This window comes from Sus scrofa, chromosome 3, assembly GCF_054392235.1.
Source record: "Sus scrofa isolate SSC_HxYL_T2T_F1_AM1 chromosome 3, Sscrofa_HxYL_maternal_Yorkshire_Landrace_v2.0, whole genome shotgun sequence".
NCBI classification, from domain to species: domain Eukaryota; kingdom Metazoa; phylum Chordata; class Mammalia; order Artiodactyla; family Suidae; genus Sus; species Sus scrofa.
The window spans coordinates 15,791,237-15,814,427 of NC_139385.1; the positions used below are offsets into that span (position 1 = coordinate 15,791,237).

General features: G+C 51.4%; 2 protein-coding genes across 5 annotated transcripts in view; both read right to left on the reverse strand.

Annotated features, from left to right (window-relative positions):
* CALN1 (calneuron 1) overlaps positions 1–23,191 on the reverse strand; it is a 476,409-nt gene that overhangs the window by 439,775 nt on the left and 13,443 nt on the right. For 2 of the 4 annotated variants that reach the window (XM_021086352.2, XM_085016962.1), the window contains exon 1: positions 19,702–19,824. The exons of the other annotated variants lie outside the window; for them this stretch is intronic. The gene's annotated coding sequence lies outside the window, so the exon portion shown is untranslated. Of the gene's footprint in view, positions 1–19,701; positions 19,825–23,191 lie in introns of those variants that run through there. 4 annotated transcript variants of the gene reach the window in all.
* The window catches only part of TYW1 (tRNA-yW synthesizing protein 1 homolog (S. cerevisiae)), a 254,780-nt gene that overhangs the window by 16,606 nt on the left and 214,983 nt on the right, over positions 1–23,191 (reverse strand). The window lies entirely within an intron of this gene.

Sequence of the window (23,191 nt, forward strand, 5' to 3'; positions counted from 1 at the left end):
TGGCAGCTAATAGCTTAATTACCAGCTAATACCGTATCTTTTCATCGCCCTCACCAGGTGGGGAGCCATGGGGTAGGGAGCTGATTCATGGGCTGGAGTCAGACTGTGGGAGGATCTGAGATCAGGGAGTTCAGCAGGAGGCCCTGGACAGCCCGTGGTGGGACTGGAGCCAGGTCATTCATTTCGTGTGCATGTCCACTCAGGGCTGGATCCTTAACCAGGGCTGACAATTATGTGCTAAAATCAAAGATGCAACCAGGGAAAGAAACCCACCCAGCCATTCCCCAGTTCACAACTGGGGAGGCTGAAACTCAGAGAGGTTAATCCACTTCCAAAGGTCACACAGCTTCTCTCTCCAGCCAGAGGCCATCCTGATGCAAGACCTGGGGCTCTTACGATGGGTGGTGGAAGGAGGCTCTCACTACACCCAAACCCTACTGCTATCACCCTTGTCCCAGCATAGGAGCACAGAACTTTCCAGAGATAAGATAGAAATGTCCAGTGTAAACTGCCCACGCATGGACCAGGGGACATGTGCTCTGTGCCCTCAGCCTTCTAGGGTGTCAAGTCCAAAGCTTTCACAAGCATCTCTTTCCAGTTTTGTGACATGCCTGGAGGCCTGAAACCCAGTTGGCATTTAATTTCCTTTCCCTATGGCAGTCCTCTTGCCTGCAAATTTACATCCTGAATTCCATGTGTGCCACAAACTGAGCTGTCTTCCCCCAAATTCATATACTGCACCTCTAGCCCCCGACCATACACAGGGCTTTTAAAGAAGCAATCAAGGAGTTCCTGACGTGGCTCAGCAGTTAGCCAACTCGACTAGCATCCATGAGGACACGGGTTCGATCCCTGGCCTCGCTCAGTGGGTTAAGGATTAAGTGTTGCTGTTGAGCTGTGGCATAGGTCGAAGACATGGCTTGGATCCCACATTGCTGTGGCTCTGGTGTAGGCTGATTCAACCGTTAGCCTGGGAACCTCCATATACCACAGATGCAGCCCTAAAAAGGAAAGAGAGAAAGAAAAGAAGGAAGGAAGAAGCAATCAAGGTTAAATGAGGTTGGAAGGGTAAGGACATAATCTGAAAGCAGCATGGCTTTAAAAGGATAGGAAATTGGAGTCCTTATGGTGGTGCAGTGGTAATGAACCCCACTAGTATCCATGAGGATTCGGGTTTGATCTCTGGCCTCGCTCAGTGGGTTAAGGATTTGGCACTGCTGTAGCTGTGGCAGCTGTAGCTCGAGTCAACCCCTAACCTGGGAACTTCCATATGCCGCAGGTGTGGCTCTAAAAAGACCAAAAAAAAAAAAAAAGGGACAGGAAGTAATCTCTCTCTCCCTGTCTCTCCCTATCCCTCTCTCCCTCTTTCTCCCCTCTGTCTCTCTCTCTCTGTCTCTTTCTGCTGTGTGAAGACACAGTGAGCAGCTAGTCATCTTCAAGCCAGGAAGAGAGCCCTCACCAGAACCTGACTGTGCTGACACCCTGATCTCAGACTTTCAGCCTCTACAACTATGAGAAAATAAACGTCGTTTCGCCCACCCAGGCAATGGTACCTTGTTATGCAGCCTAAGCTGACTAATACAAGGTCAGCATCCTTCTCTCTGCTAGGGCACTAGTCTAATTCACACTAGAGTGTGATCCACGGCTGATGCATTAGAATTCTTTCCTTCTTTTTATAAAACAAGGCAACTCCAATGCCTGCAGTGACTGGGCAGCAATGGAAAGAGACAAAGCAGCCCAGCATCAAGCAAGGGGGTGACCATGGGGAATAGCTCACCCTGTCCAAAGGGGGAACCCCAGCTCATCCCCAGCTGACTGCTGCTGTGAGGGAATCTGGCCCAGCATAGCCAGCTGGAATGTTTAAAGAGAAGCTGGAAACCCAGCCGGTTAAAATAATAAATCAGCTGATTTTTAAGTGCCGGCAATTCCTTCAAAACGCTTTGCGAGAAAACAACAAAATTAAAACACACGACAGCAACACAAAACCAAACTGCGAGAATGGCAAATGTCTTTGGGGGCTGGCTCTGGCCCGGGAGCCACCAGTTCACAGTCCATTTTATTTTATTTATATTTTTTTTATTTTATGGCTGCCCTGCAGCATACGGAAGTTCCCGGGCCAGGGATTGAATCCGAGCCACTGAATCCGAGCAATGACAGATCCTTAACCCACTGGACTGGTCTGGGGATCCAGTCCTCACCTCCACTTTGACCTGAACCACTGGGGTCGTATTCTTAACCCATTGCGCCATGGTGGGAACTCCCAGAGTCTCATTTCAGGAGAACCTCCTGGGACGGTTCTGGAAGCCAGAGCAGTGACTAGGAGGGTGGGACCCCAGGCAGTGGGAAGAGGCCTATCAGAGCAGGTGTGGCTGCGGGGCACAGATCAGGCCGCTTGGGTCTCACCATGGGGACCTGATGGGAGGTGCGATCAAGCTCTCACGTGTGGCTTCCTTCAGCCGTGGTCACCCAGACGCCTGTCTCGGAGGCACTCCCCAAGGTCCGGGACCCTCCATCTAGAAGCAGCTCAGAAACAGACTCAATTCGCTCTTCCAGAAACTGACCGTGGATGCCTACACGGGCCCCTTCACCCCACCCTTGATACCTTCCCCTCCCGGACCATCACACCCAGCGCAGCCCCGTGCTGGGTGGGGTGAGGCTGGAGTAGGAGGCAGAGCCATGCAGGGCAGTAGTAAGAAGCCATGGGAGCCGAGGCCAGGGCCTTGGCCCAGGGTGTGTGTGGCCAACCCAGGCTTCATGTGCCGGCTTAGCTGCCGGAGGGGGCTCAGCCTCTTGGGGGAGGCCCGCAGCTCAAGCTGGAGACCCAGGAGCCATGCTCCCTAAGGACAGGCACAGATGTGCAGGCTGGGATCTGGCAGCTGGTGTCTGGGAAGTACCAGTGCAGTTTGGTGCCCGCCGCCCCTCTTTCCAGGGAGGACCCGGACGAGGCCTCCCTGCCCTGGGATCAGCAAGGCCCCCAGCTCAGCGAACTCCAGATGCCAGAGGGCTGCGGTCACCAGCACACCGAAAACGTCCTGCAACCCGCCTCAGCCTCTCCAACCCAAAGGAGTCCAAGATTAAACAGCAGACAGGAAAGTCAGGGCCAGAACGACCGCTAGTGTGTATGGATGAGCCCGTGTCAGGGCAGAGGCAGTAGATGGGGACCTAAACTAAAAGTGACAAGGAAAGAAGTCACAGGCCCGTGGCGGGGGCTCCGCCAGCCCCTCTGTGAGCCGCCAGCCTCCCCTGCCAGCGCTGGTTCCACTGTGTGTTTGAATGTATTCATTATATTTTAATATGATTATGTTCAATCCAGTAGACTGAAACAGATTTGTCCAGATGTATAATTAGTTTCTAAATGCTTGTTATTCTTGGTGGTGGTGCTGCCAGAGGCTTTGAGAATGGAGTGGAGCCCGTTAGCGCTTCGTGTCCATTAGTCACGGCTGTGGGAGCCTCGTCAATGGGTCTCGGGTCACCCTGGCTGCCCGGGGACACGGGGACCTTAGGCTCCATCGCAGTGATCACCGGGTCTCCAAGTTCTTCCCGGAGCCCCCTTTCCCTGTCTGCTCTTCACACCCCCATCTTTGGTAGGACTCTCCTCATGCCCCATCTCCACCATGGCACTCTGGAGGATGGCAGTCCCCACGTTCTCAGGGTGTCCCTGACACTTGGCACGATAGCTATGCATTCACCCTGTTGATCCCCAGCAGGGTGGGTTGAGGATCCAGGGTTGCTGCAACTTCGGCCTAAGTTGAAATTGCGGCTCAGATCTGATCCCTGGCCTGGGAACGCCATATGCCGTGGGGCATCAAAAAAAAAGAAGAAAAAAAAAATACTTCCACTAGGCAGCACCTCCAGGCTTCCTCTCCTCTGCGTGCATGTGGATGGAGGCCAGCCTAGTATCTCCAGCGGGTTCTTGAAACACAAGCCTGGCCGCAAGGCAGCAATAACATGCAGGGCTTTTGTGTTTTTCAAGTGTGAAGACATCCTAGCTCAAGTGGATCGGCCATCCTGAATCATGAAAACGAATATGCATCACCCTTCTCAATGCCGCTGGTGCGGGCTGAGCGTTTCCCGTCACCATGTCCCATCTGGCGCGTGGCAGACATCATGTCACTCAATATCTCCTCTGATCCTCGAAGCCACCCCATGAAGCGGGAGGTGTTCCTCTTCCCACGGACGGATGAGAAACGGGGATGAGGAAGGGTCCAGAATGTGGCTGCTGAGGGATGCTCAGACTTGACGCCAGGCCTGTCTGCACACAGAGTCCAAAGCCACGGCCCCTCTCAGCCTAGGATGCTATCTGTTGGGTTTAGGAAAGAAGTTCCAGTCATACAAACTGGTTGTCTTCCTCCTTCCTGGGTGCCCTTAGAGGGAGCCAAAGACATGGAGGAGCCAAGCAGAGAGGGAAAAAAATGCCCCAGACTGCAGGTGAACAGCTTCTCTGTTGGGCCGTGTCAGCAGCCCTGCTGAGGCTGGGAAACCAGGAAGGATTTTGTGCCATTGCCTTCGAAAAATGGAAAATGACGTGGCGGGATATGAGGTCCAGACTTCAGCCCACTTACCCTTGGACTGAATGGAAGAGCCTCCTGGGTGGAGGGAGCAGAAGCAGGTGCGGGCCTGGCCCAGCCCAGTCCGATGAGGCTGTTGGTCCATTTACAATCGCCAGTTCTCTGCTTGAGAAAATGTGAGCCCCAACTTTCCAGAGAGACAGATGGGTAGGGCTGATCTGCTGTTCCCCACTAGGAATCGCTTCTCTCAACCTCACCTAGGTCTTTGTTCTGGGGATGCGACCAGCTCTGGTTGGCACTGAACCCCCGGTGTCTGCTGCTCATCCATACCCCCCCACTGCCAAGGGCCCATCACCCACAGTGAGCGAGGCCTGGCATAGGTCACCACTCTTGACCAAGCTTCCCACCTCCCCATGGACCACAGCAGACTGCTTCCACTCCTGCCTGTCCTCCGAAGAGTCAGAGTGATTTTGGGGAAAACATAAAACAGAACACATCATGTCTTATTTAAAAATCTCCATGATTTCCAGAATTCCCATTGTGGCGAAGTGGAAACAAATCCGACTAGTGTCCATGAGGATGCAGGTTCTATCCCTGGCCTCACTCAGTGGGTCAGGGATCCAGCGTTGCCATGAGCTGTGGTGTAGGTCACAGATATGGCTTGGATCTGGCATTGCTGTGGCTGTGGTGTAGGTAGGCAGCTGTAGCTCGATTAGACCCCTAGCCTGGGACCCTTCATATGCTGCGGGTAGGGCCCTTAAAAAAAAAAAAAAGGCAAAAAATAAATAAATAATAAAAAAATAAAATCCTCTGTGACTTCCAATCATAGGTAGAATAAAATGCCAACGCAACGCCTTGCCATGCGCTGCAAGGTGCTATGTGATCAAGCCTCTGACCACCTGCTCGCTCATTCCCTTTGCCTAATCCCTGCCTCTCACTCTTGCCTGGGTAGTCATATAGCCCACGCTCCCTGTGGAGGGCTCATGCCCCAATCTGTGAACGTCTGGCTTCTCCTTATCATTCAGGACTTAGCTCAATGTCACCTCCTAAGACCACCCGGCCACTCAGGTGAAGTGTCCCTTCCACACACACACTCCAGACATGCTCTGTCCCATTTCTTTCCATCACTGCCTTTATCACTATCTGAAATGAGCTTATCTATTTACTTGCTAAACTGGGGAGTTCTACTTGTAATAATTGCAGAGCAGCTCCTATAAGACTAACTCTCCTATGAATAACAATCATAAATTCTGGGGACCATCTAAAAGACAACGTTCAAAGGGCACCGAGAGTGGTCCAAACCAGGAAGAGGCTGGAGCAGAATGGATGGTGGGAGGAGGGAAACTGAGTTCCCATCTTTACAGTTTTCACCTGTAGGCAGCCCCACCCCCACCCCACATCCGTGCCTTGTGAGGCTGGACACTGAAGTCTTACTGCTGAGGAATCAGAAAACAGAGTTCAGGGAATCAGCAGCATCGAGAAAATATGAGAGATGTACCAGAAAGAAGAGAGTCACAGTCAGGAGACCCAAATATCCTAAGTAACTCTGCCAAACTTCTGGTCGACCCCAGAACCACACACCCAGGGCAGACTCAGGCAGCCTGGCTAAGCCTCAGAGAACTGAATAGATCTTTCAGCTGCTGTGCAGCCAAGTTAACTTCCTGACAAAACAAACAAACCACAAGCCGATGCTCTTCGGACACATGTGACAGTACCCAGGGCCTCTGTCGCATGTCGTTCACAAAGTCCAGAATTCAATTCAAAATTACTCCATGTACAAACAGGCAAAGGTGACCCACGCTCATTAGAAAAGACCACTGAAGGTCACCAAGTTCAAGTTGATTCAGTTATTAGAATGAGCTCAAAGACAGAAAAGAACATCTTTGCCCAATTTTTATTGTCTTTTCCCACTAGACTGTGAGCTCTGTAAGTGCAGGGGCCTTATTGGTCTGTTTCTTGCTCTAACCGAGCACCCAGAACAGCAAACGGCACATAGAAAGCACCCTACATTATGAACGTGAAAAGCTGGATGGTATTTCTTCCTCCTTATTTTATGTCTTTATAACTTGAGGCCCCTCTTAGATGAACTGAACACGACAGAGAACAGAATGGTCATTATTCTCTTTTGAACAGAGGGCATGGTTTTATGGTCGTGAATTAGTAGTGGCTGTTATAGACAAGTGGCTTTGATCTCTAATTACTGCCAGAAAGCAAGCATGTAGATCAGCCACTCTGAAACCCAATGTCATCATTTTTCAGAAAACATTCTTCATCATTTAACTGCCTTGAGTCAAAAGTATGGATATAAAATTAGCTCATTCCAGGACCTACATGTTTAATTTGTGGCCAGTTTATTTCAGAGGAAATGACGATGTCTCGAGTTAAATATAATGGTTTTTTTATGGGGAGGTTAATCACTGAGGCAGATGTTTACATTTTTTTCTGGATTAAAAGGGGTGTTTTGTTTTGTTTTGTTTTGTTTTTGGTCATAGTCAGAGTTGGGGGCGTTGTTAAACCCTTGGTCTGGACTCTCCATGGGATCTGAATTCTCCTTGAGTTTCTCAGCCCCCGCTGTAGGCAGGGCGATGTTCAAAACGGGTACCACCAGCGGGGCACCGGCACTGACCAATCAAAATGGACGCTGATTAGCGTCAACCAATCAGAAGAGAGGTCAGTTCTAAAGGGCCGGGCTGGCCTTAGAGGCATCCTGAGCAGCGTTCTGTTCAGGAAGGTGTCCTGGTCACCTCCTAAGAGGATTTCAGTGCCACCTCCAGCTCCACCAACTGTTAAAGCATATGGGATTATACCCAACCAGCAGCCCAGGGCAGCTGCCCTCCAACTATTTGTCAAGGAGAATTACCTCGAAATTCACTGCCCAGTGCTCATGCCGTTGGGAGAATAAGGCTCACTGAATTAATTTGAGCGATTTTCCTAGACCATGATTTTCAAGCTGTTGTTACCAGTGAGGGACCTCTTTCTTCAAGTAAATGTTATGAGGAACCCCAATATTTTAAAAAAATGACAAAACTGAGGGTTTAGGGTAGATAAACCCTCAGCATCCTTTCATCTTTCGCCGTTCTCCCAACACCCACACACACCCTAAACACTGCAGGAGCCTCTGATGCCACACCTTGAAATCATCATGGAGAAAGGCTTGAAGGGAAGGCAGCTTATCACAGATCATCTCAATTCTGATTAAGATTGAGTCAGAGCTTCAGAGAATGTTTGGGGAGCAGCTCCATCTCCCTAACCATCCCCCCTACCTTGAGGAATGTTCCAAGAGGCAGCCCTATCAAACTCCCCGCCATATGGACAGTAAGGCCGTTTGGGACACGGCGTGTTACATTACACCGTGTCCTCTCTCTGAGGACCCGCGGAGAATATTTCTCTCTGCCTCCAGTAACAGGAATAGCTGTGCCTTTTCTGAGACGCCGGGTCTTTAATAAGGGACTGCTTCCTTCTCTGTTTTGGCTGAGAGGAAGCTTGGGGCTGCCCCAGTGTTCCACCTCTAGCAAATGCACAGGATCTGATGTCATGAATTTTGTGTCCTAACCTCATTCCTGGCTCCACTCTTGCTTTCCCTGTCTTGTTTTCCCTTTGTCTTATTTTTTTCTTGGTCCATTTTTTTTTTAATTATGTCTTGCGGTTGGATATACATCTCTGCAAACCGCCTTGCATCCTTTCTAGAACAAGGTAGAGAAGATATAAGTGGATTCTAACCGAGGGGTTTCTGCAGTGCATTCTGCTTCTCTTAAGTTGGCCACTTTATGACTGACTTCAGCAGGCACCAGCTCACACACCAACAATTTCACTGTCTTTCAAAACCAGGAAATCGCTCTGCCTGGCCAAAGAGACGATGCTGATGAACTAACTAGATTTCACTTTATTACATATTCATGTAATCTTGTTATCGTCTGTGTGCACGGCACAACCATGCCAAGAGGAGGTGGGAAAGAAATAAACCCATCACTCTGTTGGAATCCAAACATTTGTTATGCTCTCTATGTGTCCCATGGACTATCCTTAGGCTTTGATGGAGCAGAAGAAAGGAAAGGGAGGGTTTGGACTGTCTTACATTCCTGCAGGTATAATTTCATTTTCCTCCAAATCAGTGCCTAGAAGGGAGAAAGCCATCTGTTCCATCCAGGAGTCTTTAAAATATAGGTCACCCTTCCAGCAACTTCCCATTCAAGTGGCAGTCTTAGTGACCCAGGGTCAGAAAAAATGCACCAACCAGTGTCCCAACAGGAGCAGTCGATCCGTAAGACAGCAGGAACTCAGACACTGGGTCTCCCTACCTCTTAGTGTGATGGTGAAGCTGAGGCTTAGGCTATGCTATATACACAGGGACTAAAAAGAAAGAGGCTGGAGGAAAAACTCTCCCAGAGGGACTGTTAAAACAAGGAGATCTCTCATCCAGGCCCTGGGTTTTTCAGTTCACCATGGACCACACAGATCATAGTGAGGCTGGGGGCCCCCAGGCTCAGGGCTCAGTTCCCCCAGGACCCCATGATGGTGCCTGTGGTTCCTGGGATGTTATGGGTGGAAATCCACAGGGTACCAGTGGGTTGATGAGACCCTGAGGACAACTGCCCAGGGCACACTGGCAGGGATGCAGGAAAACTCTCAGCCTTGGCATTTGGGAAACATTCTGAACTTTCCTTTCCCACTTTTTCTCAGGTGGAGGTATCTCTGGGTTCGGTGAATTTACTGTCTAGCTAGTCTCGAGGTGGCAATAAGAACCCTGGGCTAAAAACCCAATGAGGCTGCCGCCATTGGTGCAAAAGCACCTCGTTGGGGGTTGAAGCCAGAGTCATTGGGGATTGGAGCCAGGAACCTGGGAGTTCCTGCTGTGGTTCAGTGGGTTAAGAACCTGACTAGTATCCACAAGGATGTGGGTTCAATCCCTGGCCTTGCTCACTGGGTTAAGGAGCTAGCATTGCTGCAAGCTATGGTGTAGGTCACAGCCGTGGCTCAGATCCCACATTGCTGTGGCTGTGGTGTAGGCTGACAGCTGCAGTTCCGATTCAACTGCTAGCCTGGGAACCTCCACATGCTGCAGGTATGGCCTTAAAAAAAAAAAAAAAAAAAGGACAGTAACCTGGCACTTGGTTCAAAATGCACCTGGGGGGTCAGGGGCCCCCACCCCATCCTAAGAGCACCTCTCTTTGCAACAGAGGCCCCGTCATCCTCTTTCTCCCCACAGAGCTGAGGAGCAGAGAAAACACCCTCACCTCATGTCTGAAGAATGGTTGGGGGACCGAAAGCCCAGGGAGCAGCTCCCTGCTGATGGAACCATCAGGAAAGAGCCTTTGCTGAGCAGAGAAAAGTTGGCACCTCCATTTGGTTCTCAAAAGGCAGAGTGGAAGATAAGCCGGAGGATATGGCAGCAGAGAATGCCACAGAAGCCAGCAGGCAGCCACCTTCCAAGCTCGAACATTTGGTCCCAGCATTAGACACGGGGAGAACCCAGGCCTCCAGAATATAAACACGGTTGAGATTTAAGGCTGGTGTACCCTCCCTGGCACCTCCCTGATGGCCGATGGACCAGGCTGCTCTCCCAGGAGACAGACCTGCAGCCCCGGAGAACCCCAGCAGCACCAGGGGGGAGCATCAGCCCTCAGTGAGAGGCCCGCCGTGCTCCCTGTGAATTCATAGAATTTGCGGCCCCGCTGGGACTCTCTGGAGAATTCCAGGAGCCAGCTCACAGCCTCTCTTTGACAGAGTCACTTTTCATCTCCTTTGGCTTTGGGCTCCAGCAAACGTACCCGGCGAAGATCGGTTAATAACTATGCACGTTTTCTAATAAATTTTAACAATTTAAGAGTCTGGTACAGCTTTATTATAGTTTTTATTTCGCCACACTAATTCAGTGGGTAATAACCTGCCAGAGACACACCAGTCACTTGACATATGCTCTGAGAGCCAAGATAATGGAATATGCGGAGGGCAAACCTGGGGTCACACCCAGCGAGTCGTGCCGCCTTCCCCTGGGGACTCGGGAAGAGAAGCAGCCCCCGGAATAGACGGCAGTGATCAGAGAGCCCCAGCTGGGTCCAAGCTGGCGGGTTTCCCTGTGACTCGGTCCCCCAGGGAAGGGTGGGGGGGATGTAACAGCCAGGACGGGGCTGTGTTGAAGGATGGTCTGACTCTGCCAGGATTAGTCTCGGAGCACACAGCCTGCCCCACTGCAATCCTTAGATCCTTTGGTGGCTCGAGGGTGGATGGCTCAGCTTCTGCAGCCTGGCAGCTGGCCACCCCCACCTCATTCAGGCCTGACCCCGAGGGCCGTGCGACCAGCCCAAAGGAAAACCTCCGAGGAGCCAGGTCCAGCTCCAGCCCGCCTTGCCCACCTCCCCCACCTCCACGGCCCACAGGACCTCCCCAGGGGTCATCTCAAAAGTGTGGCCCCCAGACCCTCAGCCTCTGCCTCACCTGGGAAGCTGTTAAACATACAAATTCTCTCGGCCCCAATTCGGTCCTGCTGAGTCTGGCATTCCAGGTGGAACCCAGGGAATCTGTGTCTTAATAATTTTGTGTCTCAATAGTTTCTCCAGGTTATTTTTTTTTTTTTTTGTCCTTTTAGGGCTGCATCTATGGCATATGGAAGTTCCTGGGCTAGGGGACAAATCGGAGCTGCAGCTACTGGCCACAGCCACAGCCACAGCAATGCCAGATCAGAGCCGCATCTGCAACCTACTCCACAGCTCACGGCGATGTTGGATCCTTAACCCATGGAGCAAGGCCAGGGATAGAACCTGCATCCTCATGGATCCTAGTCGGGTTCTTAACCCACTGAGCCATAGCGGGAACTCCCTTCTCCAGGTGATTTTGATGCACACTGGAATTGGAGAAATACTCCAGTTTGAAAGACCAAGAAGGGGCATTCTGGAAATGCCCGCTGAAGCTCTGCGATCAAGCAGTCCAGGGGCCTGGGGGTGAACTCTGCTGTCTCTACTGTGCCGGGAAAACCTAGGGCTCAGTCTCCTCATTGGGAATGTAAGGACACAGGCTGGACCCTCGCTAAGGCCCGTGCAGCCCTGACATCCTGGGACAGAGGGCAGAAAGGGAGCCCAGGAGGTAGCCCACAGTGCCCCTCTCTTTAGGGACAGGCCCCAGTGGACACATCCTAGACCCCCCACAGGGGCGTGCGGCCACTAAAGTCATCTTAGCCTCAAAACAAATGAGAAGCAAGTTAGGTTGAGTGTGAGTGAGTGAGTGAGTGAGTGAGTGAGAGTGTGTGTGTGTGTGTGTGTGTGTGTGTGTGTGTGTGTGTGTGTAGAACTGAGCCAGGCCCCTGCTTCTTTCATTTTCTTTTCTCTCCCTCTATCTCTTTCCTCTATCTCTTGACCATCTACTGCCCCAGGAACATGATTAAGTCTCTCCCGTTCTATCGACAAGGAAACAAAACCCTTCCTGCTACTCTCTCTGCCTGCCTCCCTCTCTTCCGTCCCGTGAGAATGGACCTCCTTGGAAGAGTGGTCTCCACTCAGAGGCATCGATTCGTAGCTCTGGCCCCTTCCTTGATGCACCCCCCCACCCCCAGACCTGGCTTCTGCCTCCCCCGCTCCAGGAAACTGTGCTGGGCGCCTCCTACCTTCCAAATCGGAGGGTCACTCCTAAGCCTCGTTCTCTGTGGCATCCTATCCTCTCCAGGTTCTGCTTTCTGATGCTTGTTGGACTTCACGGCCCCTTCCAGGAGATAGAATTCAAAGCCTCTGGCCTAGGCAAGCATCCCCAGACCCTTACCACTGCCCCTCCCATCTCATTGTCATGCCCCCCCTCCCTCCTGGCCCCCCGCTAGGACGGGTATGTGGCCCATTCCTCACCTGGACCCTATAGGGGCTATATATGCCCCCAACCCACCTTCAAGTGTATCTAAAGCCCCCTCTTTCCGCAACCAAGCAGCGGATCAGCAGGTGTATTGCAAGGCCTCTCCTCTCCCTGGGCTATAAAAACAGACGTGACCATGCGCCCAGGGTCGCTCGCCCTGATTATCAGGAAGTCGTCCTGCTGCAACGTCTCTTATCTCAATAAACTCTTCTTTCTCTTCCCCTCGCCACGCCAAAAAATCTTCTAGCCCGCATGCACAGACCGCAACAAGGCTAAATAACTACCACTCTTTGACTCTGTACCTCCTTGGTTAAAATTCTTATATTTGATGTTTCATCGCTTATGCACATAGAGGCCATACCATCCAAAACAGGCTACGGAAATAGACAAGGTACAGTCTACCCAGGTTTTCGGTGTCCCTTGAGAGAAACTCCGGAAGAAAACACTGTTTCAGAACTAAATGCCAGAAACATTTTGTTTTCCTTGAGGAATGAGCATATCATCTCAGGGACAATGAAACTCAAGAAGCAATTCCCAGTTTGAAACAGGCAAATGGATAAGGTCAGCCCTGTGGAGGGGGGGACCTGGGATGTGAATAATGTCCAGTTTTTGATCTGGGTGCTGGTTAGAGAGGGTGTTCAGTTTGTAAAAACGTCCAGAGCCATGTAATTATTAACAATTGAGAACTTTGGAGTTGTTTGTTTGCTTGTTTGTTTGTTGTCTTTTTAGGGCATCCAGGGCATATGGAGGTTCCCAGGCTAGGGGTCGAATGGGAGCTATAGCTGCCAGACTACAACTCAGGATCTAAGCCGCTTCTACACCACAGCTCATGGCAACTCCCGGATCCTTAACTCACTGAGTGAGGCCAGGGATCGAACCTGCATCCTCATGGATGCTAGTCAGATTTACTTCTACTGAGCCACCACTGGAACTCCGAGAACTTTGGAGATGATGTATACTGTACTTTAGCAAATATTTAAGGAATTCCCATTTTCCCATTTCTAACCAGAAATTCTGATCAGATTGGTGGCTCAATTACATTCTTATGCAACCCTTTGATCTTTATTGGTGCATTTTATTTTTTATAATCTTGTTCTCCTAAATTGTATTTTCCTGGGCACAAAAATTTGCTCCTTAGTTTATGATTTATATATTTCATATTTCATTGTATATCCACAAACCACTATGCTATCCAAAATGCTTTATGGAAGTAGACAAGATAGAAATAAACAGATATTCTTTCAAGTGGACAAAGTCTAATTTTTTTGTTTCTGTATCCTTCATGCCTGACATACAATATTTATTCAATTAACACTGAAAGAAAAAAGGAAAGGAAAAGAGAAAAATACAGCCAAAGCAAATGGAGATCTCAGGAGTCAAGAAAGGGTTCTTTTTATAGTTTTCTCTGGTTCACTGTGGCATTATTTACAATAGCCAAGGCATGAAAGCCCAACCGAAATGTCAACAGATAAAAAGGTAAAGAAGATGTGGTATATTTACTCAGAAGTGTGGAATATTACTCAGCCATAAAAAAGAATGAAATAATGGCACTTGCAGCAACATGGTTGGACCTAGAGATGATCATAGTAACTGAAGTAAGTCAAAGACAGATATCAACTGATATAGCTTATATGTGGACTCTAAAAAAAATGATACAAATGAACTTATTTACAGAATAGAAATATACCCACAGACATAGAGAATAAACTTGTGGTTACCAAAGGGGAAGGGGGGGAGGGATAAATTAGGAGTTTGGGATTAACAGATTCACACTACTACATATAAAATAGATAGCCAACAAGGACCTACTGTATAGCACAGGGAACTATATTTGATATTTTATAACTCAGTATTTTAGATATGTATACATATATGGATGTATATATATGCATAGATAATTGAATCACTTTGCTGTAACCTGAAACGAACACAACATTGTCAATCGACTACACTTTAAAAATAAGACAGAGCTCGAAAAAAGGAAAAAAAGAAAAAAGGTTCTTTTCAAGATGAAAGAGACCCAAGCACGTCTCTAAGCATGTTGGAAAGAAGCCAAGAGAAAAGGACAATTTGAAAACGGGAAAGGGTGGATCTATGAATCTGGCTCCCAGGAAAAGAGAAAAGATAGACTAAAGGAAGGAAATAAACTGTCTTAAACAGGAAAGACACCTCTGCTTCCATCCCTTCTCTTTAACCTGTAAATAGCCTCAGAATTCAGCCCTTAGTCCTCTCCATCCATACTCCGTCTCCTGATGATCTCATCTGATAGAGCTTTAAATACCATCTGGACTCATGGCTCTCAAGGCTGTATCCAGCCAGATCTCTCCTGTGAACTCAGGGCAGCCCACTCAACATCTCCGCCGGGATGCTCAACAGACGTCTTGAAGTTAGCAGGAGAAATACCAACTCCTGATCTTCTCCCAAACCTGCTCCACCCACAGTTGTCCCCATCGGAGGCCAAAGAAGCTTGAGTCAGCCTTGACTCATCTCTTCATTTCACACAACTACCCATTCCATCAGCAAATCTCATCGCCTCCATCCTTAAAAAAAAAAAAAAAAAGTCCTGAAGTCTAGCGCTTTGCACATGTCCACTGTTACCCCCGTCCAGCCACCAGCCCTTCTCGCCGGGACTTTGTCATCACCTCCCAGCTGGTCTTCCTGCTCCCCCCTCCCCCCACAATGGTTTCCCAACACAATAGTTTGAAGACTTTTTTATTTTTTATTGTATTATTATTTTTGCTTTTTAGGGCCGAGTCTGCGGCATATGGAAGTTCCCAAGCTAGGGGCTGAATTGGCGCTGTAGCTACCGGCCTTGCCGGCCCAAGCCACAGCCACAGCAATGTGGTATCTGAGCTGCGTCTGCGACCGATGCCACAGCTCATGGCAATGCCAGATCCTTAACCCACTGAGGGAGGCCAGGGATCGAACCCGCATCTTCATGGATACTAGTCGGGTTCGTAACCCACAGAGCCACAATGGGAGCTCCTGAAGAATCTTTTTTAAATGTCTCTGTTCTGCTCAGAACCCAGCGCAAGCTTCCAGCTCACTCAAAGCAAAAGCCCAAGTTCTGACGACACCCCCAAGAGCATCATTCCGATGCCATCTTCCCCCTGCGTCCTGGAGGACACCTGGACCCATCTCTACCCCTGCACTCGCACCTCCTTCTCTGCTCTGTTTCTCGCCGTAACATGCTATTTACAATCTACCTTCTGTTGTTTGTTTTTTTGCTCTCCCCGCTGGATGCAAGTTTCCCTACATGGGGCTTTCTGTCTGATTTGTTCGCGGCTACAGCCTCAGTGCCTCGAATGCAGCCCAGTATACGTCTGGTGCTCAATATATACTGGTTAGATTCCATTTTCCCAAGTGGTTTCTTATCTCCCTTCGAATAAAGTCCCCTCTTTGGGGGCTCCCATGGCCTTTTGGTTTTTCGCATTTTGCTTTTGGAGTTTTGTGGGAGTTTTTTTTGTTTTTTGTTTGTTTGTTTGTTTCACTTTTTAGGGCTGCACCCATGGCACATGGAGGTTCCCAAGCTAGGGGTCCAATCCGAGCTGTAACCGCCAGCCTATGCCACAGCCACAGCAATGCGGGATCCAAGCTGCGTCTGCAACGTCACCACAGCTCACGGCAACACCAGATCCTTCACCCACTCAGTGAGGCCAGGGATCCAACCCACAACTTCGTGGTTACTAGTCAGATTTGTTTCCGCTGTACCATAATAGGAACTCCACCCATGGCCTTCTGGGATCTGGCCACTGCTCGCATCTCTCACCACCTGCCCCCCTATCCCTGGAACACAGCCAAGTGGAGCCAGCCCCCTACCCCCCAAGTGTCTCTCCCACCTCTGGCCTTTGCCTGTGTCGCCTCCTCTGCCAAGGATGCTCTTTCCAAAGCTGCCTCTTTGGGAGCCACATAAACAAGCGACCTAATCCCGAGTTGGGGCAGGCTGTGGTCCCAGGACTCCCGCCTCTCCTCGGCTGCCCCATCTGCATGGATGCACTTTGCTCATGTCTCTGCCCCTCATTTGAAAGCAGAGGTGCTGTCATTCTGGGGTTGATTCCCCTGAGTGAATGTTCGGTTCTGGTGGTATTATTATCATTATTATTACTATTATCTTTGATATTTATTAAATCAGTGACTCTCCCCCGTAGGGGTTGTCTACACACACATCAACACAGTGATTAACTGATCTATTTTTTTTTTTTTGCCGCCTCGCAGCATATGGAAGTTCCCGGGCCAGGGATCAGCTCCGAGCCACTGTTGTGACCTATGCTGCAGCCATGGCAATGCTGGATCCATAGCCCACTGTGCCAGGCTGGGGATCAAACCCGTAGCCCAGTGCTCCAGAGATGCTGCCGATCCTGTTGTACCACAGCGGGAACTCCCTGATTGATCTACCAATTGACTTGTCCTTACCCAGCAGAGTGACAGAGGGGTTTTCCCTTTCTGGAGCCCCTTTTCGTCTTCCAAGCATGACAAAGAGGGGGTGGCCCATGATGAGGGAGGGCAGAGGCGACCTCGACACTCAGCAAGCAGGATGGTTTCCAGGACATGCCTGAGGTCCACAGGCTCCTGCTACGGGTCCTAGAGCGGGAGTTGTTTTTTTTTGTTTGTTTGTTTTTTTGTTTTTTTAAGCTGCAATTCAGATTTCCCCACCAAAGGACATGTTTTAGTGCCAATTTATTACAATCATGGGGCTCTTTGATGTGTCAGGCTCAGCTGCATCTTGTAAGTAAACTGCGTGAGCAGGGGTTTGGTTTAGTCATTAAATATCACCTGTGTTGAAGGTGACGCGTCCACAGCCCATCAACGTATCCATTCGGTAAACTTTTATGTCATTTCAGCGCTACGCCAGGCCCCGTGCCGGCCATCAGGAGGGGTGTGATGACACGAACGAGGTCGCCCCTGCCCTTCGAGAAGGCTCGGGCCAGTGGTCAGTGAAGGAGACACTGGAGTTATTCAAACAGTTTCACGCTCGGTGATAAGGTTCACTTAACTGCAGGCAGCTGCCTTTTCTGGAAGGAAAGAACGCTTTCTTTGGTACCTGCTGTGTTCCCAGGCTTTAGCTAAATAATTCCAATTAGTCCTGCCAATGCTACCGTATCACAGACGACGAAGCCGAGGCGCACTGAGATTAGGTAACCAGTGCAGGCCACGTGCTGGCGAGCGGCGGGGCCGAGATCCCAACAAAGGCCTGTCCTTCCCCGAAGGCCCCGTCCTTTCCACTTCACCATCCTGGTGGTGGGTGAGCCTGCCCAGGCCATTAAATGCATACCCGTGGACCACAGGACTCTCCGACGGTGCCAAGTCTAAACACACTCCATCGGGATCTATTTATAGTTCCTTGAAAGCCAGCAACCAGCCAACAAATTTTAAAACACGCACACACACATCATAAGTTGAAAAGAAAAACTGACTCAAAGGAACAGTCTTATCTACCTATGGTGAATAGGCCCTTGTCACCTTAGTGACACAGTTACCGCCATCACAGGTAGTGACATGCATCCCTGGCCTTCGGGGGGATCTGGGGACACGCAGGTTCTTCTGGCTCCCTCTAGAAAGTGGAGGAAGAAGGGGTTCCTATTGACTCTCGAGCAATAGGGCCTGGAGAGGCAGAGGGCCCAGGACCCCTAGGTCTCAAGGGGGTGGAGAGGGAGGGGCAGGAAGAGGGGCGCATCGCTGTGTGGCCATCGCCCAGGTTGGATCCTCTGTCTCTGAGCCTCGGTGGCCCCACCCAGCGCCCTAATGCCAGGTGAGAGCCTAACCCTCAATGATGCCACTCACAGCCAAAAGCAGAGCCGAGAAGAGGGTACTGAACCCACAGAGCCCGCCCCTCTCCATCCTGTGCCTGCTTCCTGTGTGGCTTTCGGTTGGCAGGAGATCGCTCTCCCTGGATGTCGCCCTCGGAAGGGCCAAATTACTACCTGAGTTCATGGACGGGCACAGCGATTGGAATTCCATCAAGTGCTTCGTGGGTAGGCTTTGCACAGCCTCCCCTAACCTGAGTGGCTGAGAGTTTCATTTTGTTGAGAAGGGCAACCTGGGGCAGCCCTGGTCTCTGGGAGGCAGAGATGCTGGCTTCCACGCCACTTGCCCAGAGAAAGTTCCCCTCCTTTGCCGAGAGATGAGAAAGGACTGAGCCACACGCTCCGAAACGACTGTTGGTGTAAACACTCGGGACTCCGCAGGCAATGACGTTGGGGGTAAGTCCCCACTCCCGGGAGCTGGGCTTTGGCTCAGATCCCTCTCCAGACGGAAAGCCATGTTAACCACCCAGAGTGTTTTAAAGCCCCTGGAAACCTCAGAACAGCGCTTCGCCTTCTGAGCTACTTTCCCAGGGCGGAGGGGGTGGCGGGTGTCGGAAGCCCTCGGACGCCTCCTCTCAACACGCATGGACCCAACATTTTTGGGCTCCCGGGGACTGTCACTTAGGACGATGAAAATGGCTCCTCTCTGCCAGGGCCTGGCTTCTGGGGACATCTGTGAAGCGGTGTCACAAGCCGATTAGGAGGAAACCTTTCCTTCGGGTGCAACTCGAGAAGAGCGTTTCACCCAGAAGGAAACTGTGGGGCTGAAAACAAATCAATGAAGGATTTGCAGATAGATGTTCTTTGGGCCGGAGTACAATTTACCAAATGCCGTGTAAAAGAAGAGAAACCGCCTCCCCCAGCTCTGCCAGGCTCCAGCAGATTCCTGAAGAAAAACAACTCTTTGCCCACAGAACCTTAGGCTCAGCTCGGAAGTGAGTTTCCTCAAAAGGCACGGGGGGAATGGTTAGGAATTCCTGAAATCCTACAGCAAGCATCTGAATCCAGCAGCCTTCAGAGTCGAGGGGAGGGGAGGTGCCGGCCCGGTGCTCCGGCCGGGACAATTTACAGACAGAAAGTTCTATGGAATGAGTTTTCCAATAACAGACCTGGGGGAACGGCCACACAGCCATGGTGACGGACCGAGTGGCGGGTCACTGATTTAAGAAGCAAGTCCGGTCAGGGTTATTAAGCCTTTCTCGGGCTAACCTGAGGGAGGGGACCCCGGCCAGGAGGAAATGGTTTTGCAGGAGCACAAGCTTGAGCAAATATGTTTCCTGGCTCCTCCAAGCCACTTGGGCAGCTAGGTGAAGCCAGGGCCAAAACAAACACGTTGGGGGCTCCCTCCAGACCCCCCTACCCCCGGCGCCCGAGCCCTCCCCTTCCTCTGAAACCCATGAAAACTTGATTTGTCTCAATGAAACACAAGCTGGGAAATTGGAGAGGAGGCAGAGGGGGAGCGGGAAGGAAAGGGGGACCAGGCAGCGTCCATGCAGTCAGTTGTGTTATTGATTTAGCGCCAACCAGCCCCAGAGTGCCATCGACAAGGATCATACCTCCTGCTGATCTCAGGGGAAATTCTCCAAGATCCATGGCTGGGAGTTAAGGAGAGTCTCTAAGCCATCAGGAAGGAGCAGAGCCACTGCAGCTCCTCAGAATGATGGACCAGGGCGAGCTTTAATTAACAGGGTCTGATGCCTCTTCTTTTTTGGTAACTGAGCAGATTTAAAGGGCTAGAGTCCCAATTTGGAGGGTGCTGGTGCTGCTCCGGCTGCTGCCTTTGCTGCTGCTCTGGCCACTGCTCCGGCTGCTGGAAGGCTTTCTGCAGATGTCTCTCTTCAGCAAGGACGTGGCGCGGTGAAGGTGGAAAAGGGCAGCCAGTCGCCCCGGGGGTCTTGGGCTCCATGGTGTGAATCAGAGCTGCGGGGCCGGGGGTCCAGGCGCTACCCGTCCGAGTGAGTGCAATGTCTTGCTCGAGGTCACCCAGACCTGGGAGGAGGGCGGGGCTCCTGCTGTGCAGGTGGCCTCAGAACACCCTCCCCAGGTGTGGGGCTGCATGGATGGTGCCCGGGAAAAGTGGGTGGCATGGGCTCAGCTGTGTGCTTCCCTCCTGAGAAGACAGCTTGGTGACAGCCACCCTGTATACTGCACATGCACACCTGCCTGTGGACACACACATCTGTCCACGTATACGTGCATGCTTATTAGTGTACACACGTCTGTCCATGTACCCACATGCCCGCCCGTGGACGCACACATATATGTCCGTGTACCCACATGCCTGCCTGTGTTCACACACATCTGTCCATGTGCCCACATGCCCATCCGTGGACACACACATCTGTTCATGTATGTGTGCATGCTTATCAGTGTACACACGTCTGTCCATGTACCCACACATCTGCCCACATATATACATATACCGGTCCATGCACACACATATATGTGCATGGACACACACGTCTGTCCATGTCCCTGTGCGTGCTCACCAGTGTATGTACGTATCTGTCCATGTACACACATGCCTACTCACATACACACGTATGCCTGCCCAAGTGCACACACATCTGTGCATGAACACACACAGGTCCCTGTACATACATGACTGCTCTTGTACACACACACCTGTCCCTGTACACAACGTGTGTCTGTGTACACACACACCTGCCTGTGCACATGTACATGCTTACTCAGGTACACACACATCTGTCCATGTATACACGTGCCCGCCCATGTGTACATACACACACACACACACACCCCTGCCCAGGGACACACGCATGCCTATCTTCCATGCATCCAGATACAGAGGCCTGCAGTCAGCCAGGCGACCTGTCCATACACCTATATTTTATAAGTAGACCAACAAAAGAGAGAACTGTGATACGGCGTGGCCAGAAGGGAGCCTGGGGTAAGGGAGTGGAACCACAGTGTGTGTTTGGGGACGGGGGAGTGGAGGGGGTCCCTGCTTCTCTGGCTGCCTTTCCGGGTACAGGGCTCTGCATGAGGGAGAGTTGCAATTCAAGGCCATGACCCTAAGAGATACCAAACCTGTCCCCCACCTCTGCCCACCGCCTCGTGCTGTCTACTTGTGAAGCCTCGCTTGGGTCAGACCTCACTGTCTCATCCTCGCACTAGCCTATCCTGGGCTTGGCATCCTTACAAGAGCTGATTTTCTCTGCAACACTTCAGCCAATATAGTAGCACCTTGTGCAATATTTTTAATACCCTTGTCCCCTAGTAAGCACTCAAAAGAAATCCAGCCAGGCGGGGCTCAGAAGACTCAGAGCCCAGGCTTGCAGGAGTGCTGAGGGGTGTTGGGGACAGGAGGCGGGGGAGCTGAGCTGTGGGCTGGGGGTGCACCATGGACCCTGCCTGGCTCTGCTACCAGTACATGTGTCACCCTCTCCCTATGTCCAGCCTGGGTTTTCTCATTTGTAAGATGACAGCATTGAAATGAGCCAGCAGCTCCCTTAACCCCAAGGGGAAGCAAAGACATGTGAACTCTCAGAAAGCAGGTTCCCTTATCCAAACACCGGGCTGGACTGAAACTTCCCGGCTGACAGGGATGGCACACTGCAGAGGGCATCCGCTAAGAACACTCTAGGGCAACGCGGTGTGGGATTATCTGCAAGGGCCTCCACGTCAATGAGGGGCGGGGTAGGGAGGACACTCTCCCTGTTCTCAGCCTCTCCTCCAAGCCGTGGATCCTGCACGCAGCCAGCCTGGCAAAGGTCACAAAGAGAGCACTTGAGATTCCAGCTGCGGCACAGGTAAAATCACTGGCAGCTACGGGCTCTGCCCACCTTTCCTGCAAATCTCTCTCGATGCCCACTCTTCCCCTGCCTGGCACCCTACTCTCACCCTCAAGCCCAAGGGCATTAAAAATAATTTTTTTTGCCTTTTTTTAGGGCAGCACCTGCAGCATAGGGAGGTTCCCGGGCTAGGGGTTACATTGGAGCTTCAGCTATTGGCCTACACCACAGCCACAGCAACTCAAGATCCAAGCCACATCTGTGACCTACACCACAGCTCATGGCAATGCTGGATCCTTAACCCACCGAGTGAGGCCAGGAATTGAACCCACATCCTCATGGATCCTAGTCGGGTTCGTTTCCCCTGTGCCACAACGGGAACTCCGCCCACGGGCCTTGAAAGAACCTGCTATGCAGACATCAGTTCTATGTAACTTCCCGTCTCCATCCTCTGGGGACACTTGCATATGGCATCTTCTCTCGCCTTGAAAGAGAGTGAGGGAAACAGGGAGATGGCCACTGGGGGTGGTGAGGAGAGAGATGTGTGCCAGGCATGAAAGAGTCCCCCAGACTCCCAGCCCCAGAGCCCTCTGGCACCTCGAGACATCTCTGAGGAAGGGAGACTCTGGGGAGCTGGCACTGCAGAGACACGCCCAAGAAAAGCCACATGATAAGGAAGCATCTGGAGAGGACCAGGGAATTCAAGCTCTCTTGCTACAGCCCACCCCCCAGATCCTTGGAGTCTCTTTCCCAGTTTTCATGCATAAAATCAGGCCTCACATTTTGAAGACTGGTGACAGGGCTCCCCTGAAGCGGGGGTGGGGGAACAGTGGCCTGGATCCCCCTGGCTTGGGGACCCCTGCAGGGCTCCCCTCGTGGGACCGCAGCTACCACCGCGATGGCCTCGTGGCCCCCGGTGTCCCATGATGCCCCAGCTCACGTCTTTCCTCAGATCAAAGGGCTCTGAGAGTGACAGGAAGCTGGACCCCCGGGCAGAGATGGTGGCTTCCTCAGCTCTGCCCCAGGCGCCTGCGGGCCCTTGGGAGGGGCGGTCATCCGAGGTGCCCACCACCACTGGAACGTGCCCTCATGATGATCTTGACCCCTCCAAGTCCAAACTGAAGAGACCATGACCTAGAAAGAAGGGCGGTCCCTCCCCACTGGCCTGAGGTCTGCTCCGTGTACCCCTTTGGCCCAAAGGATGGCCTGCCTCTTCCCCAGTGGCAGGAGCTTAGCTTTATCTGACTTCCGAGAGATAAGCTTATCGGACTACAGCCCAGGAGGCCTCCCT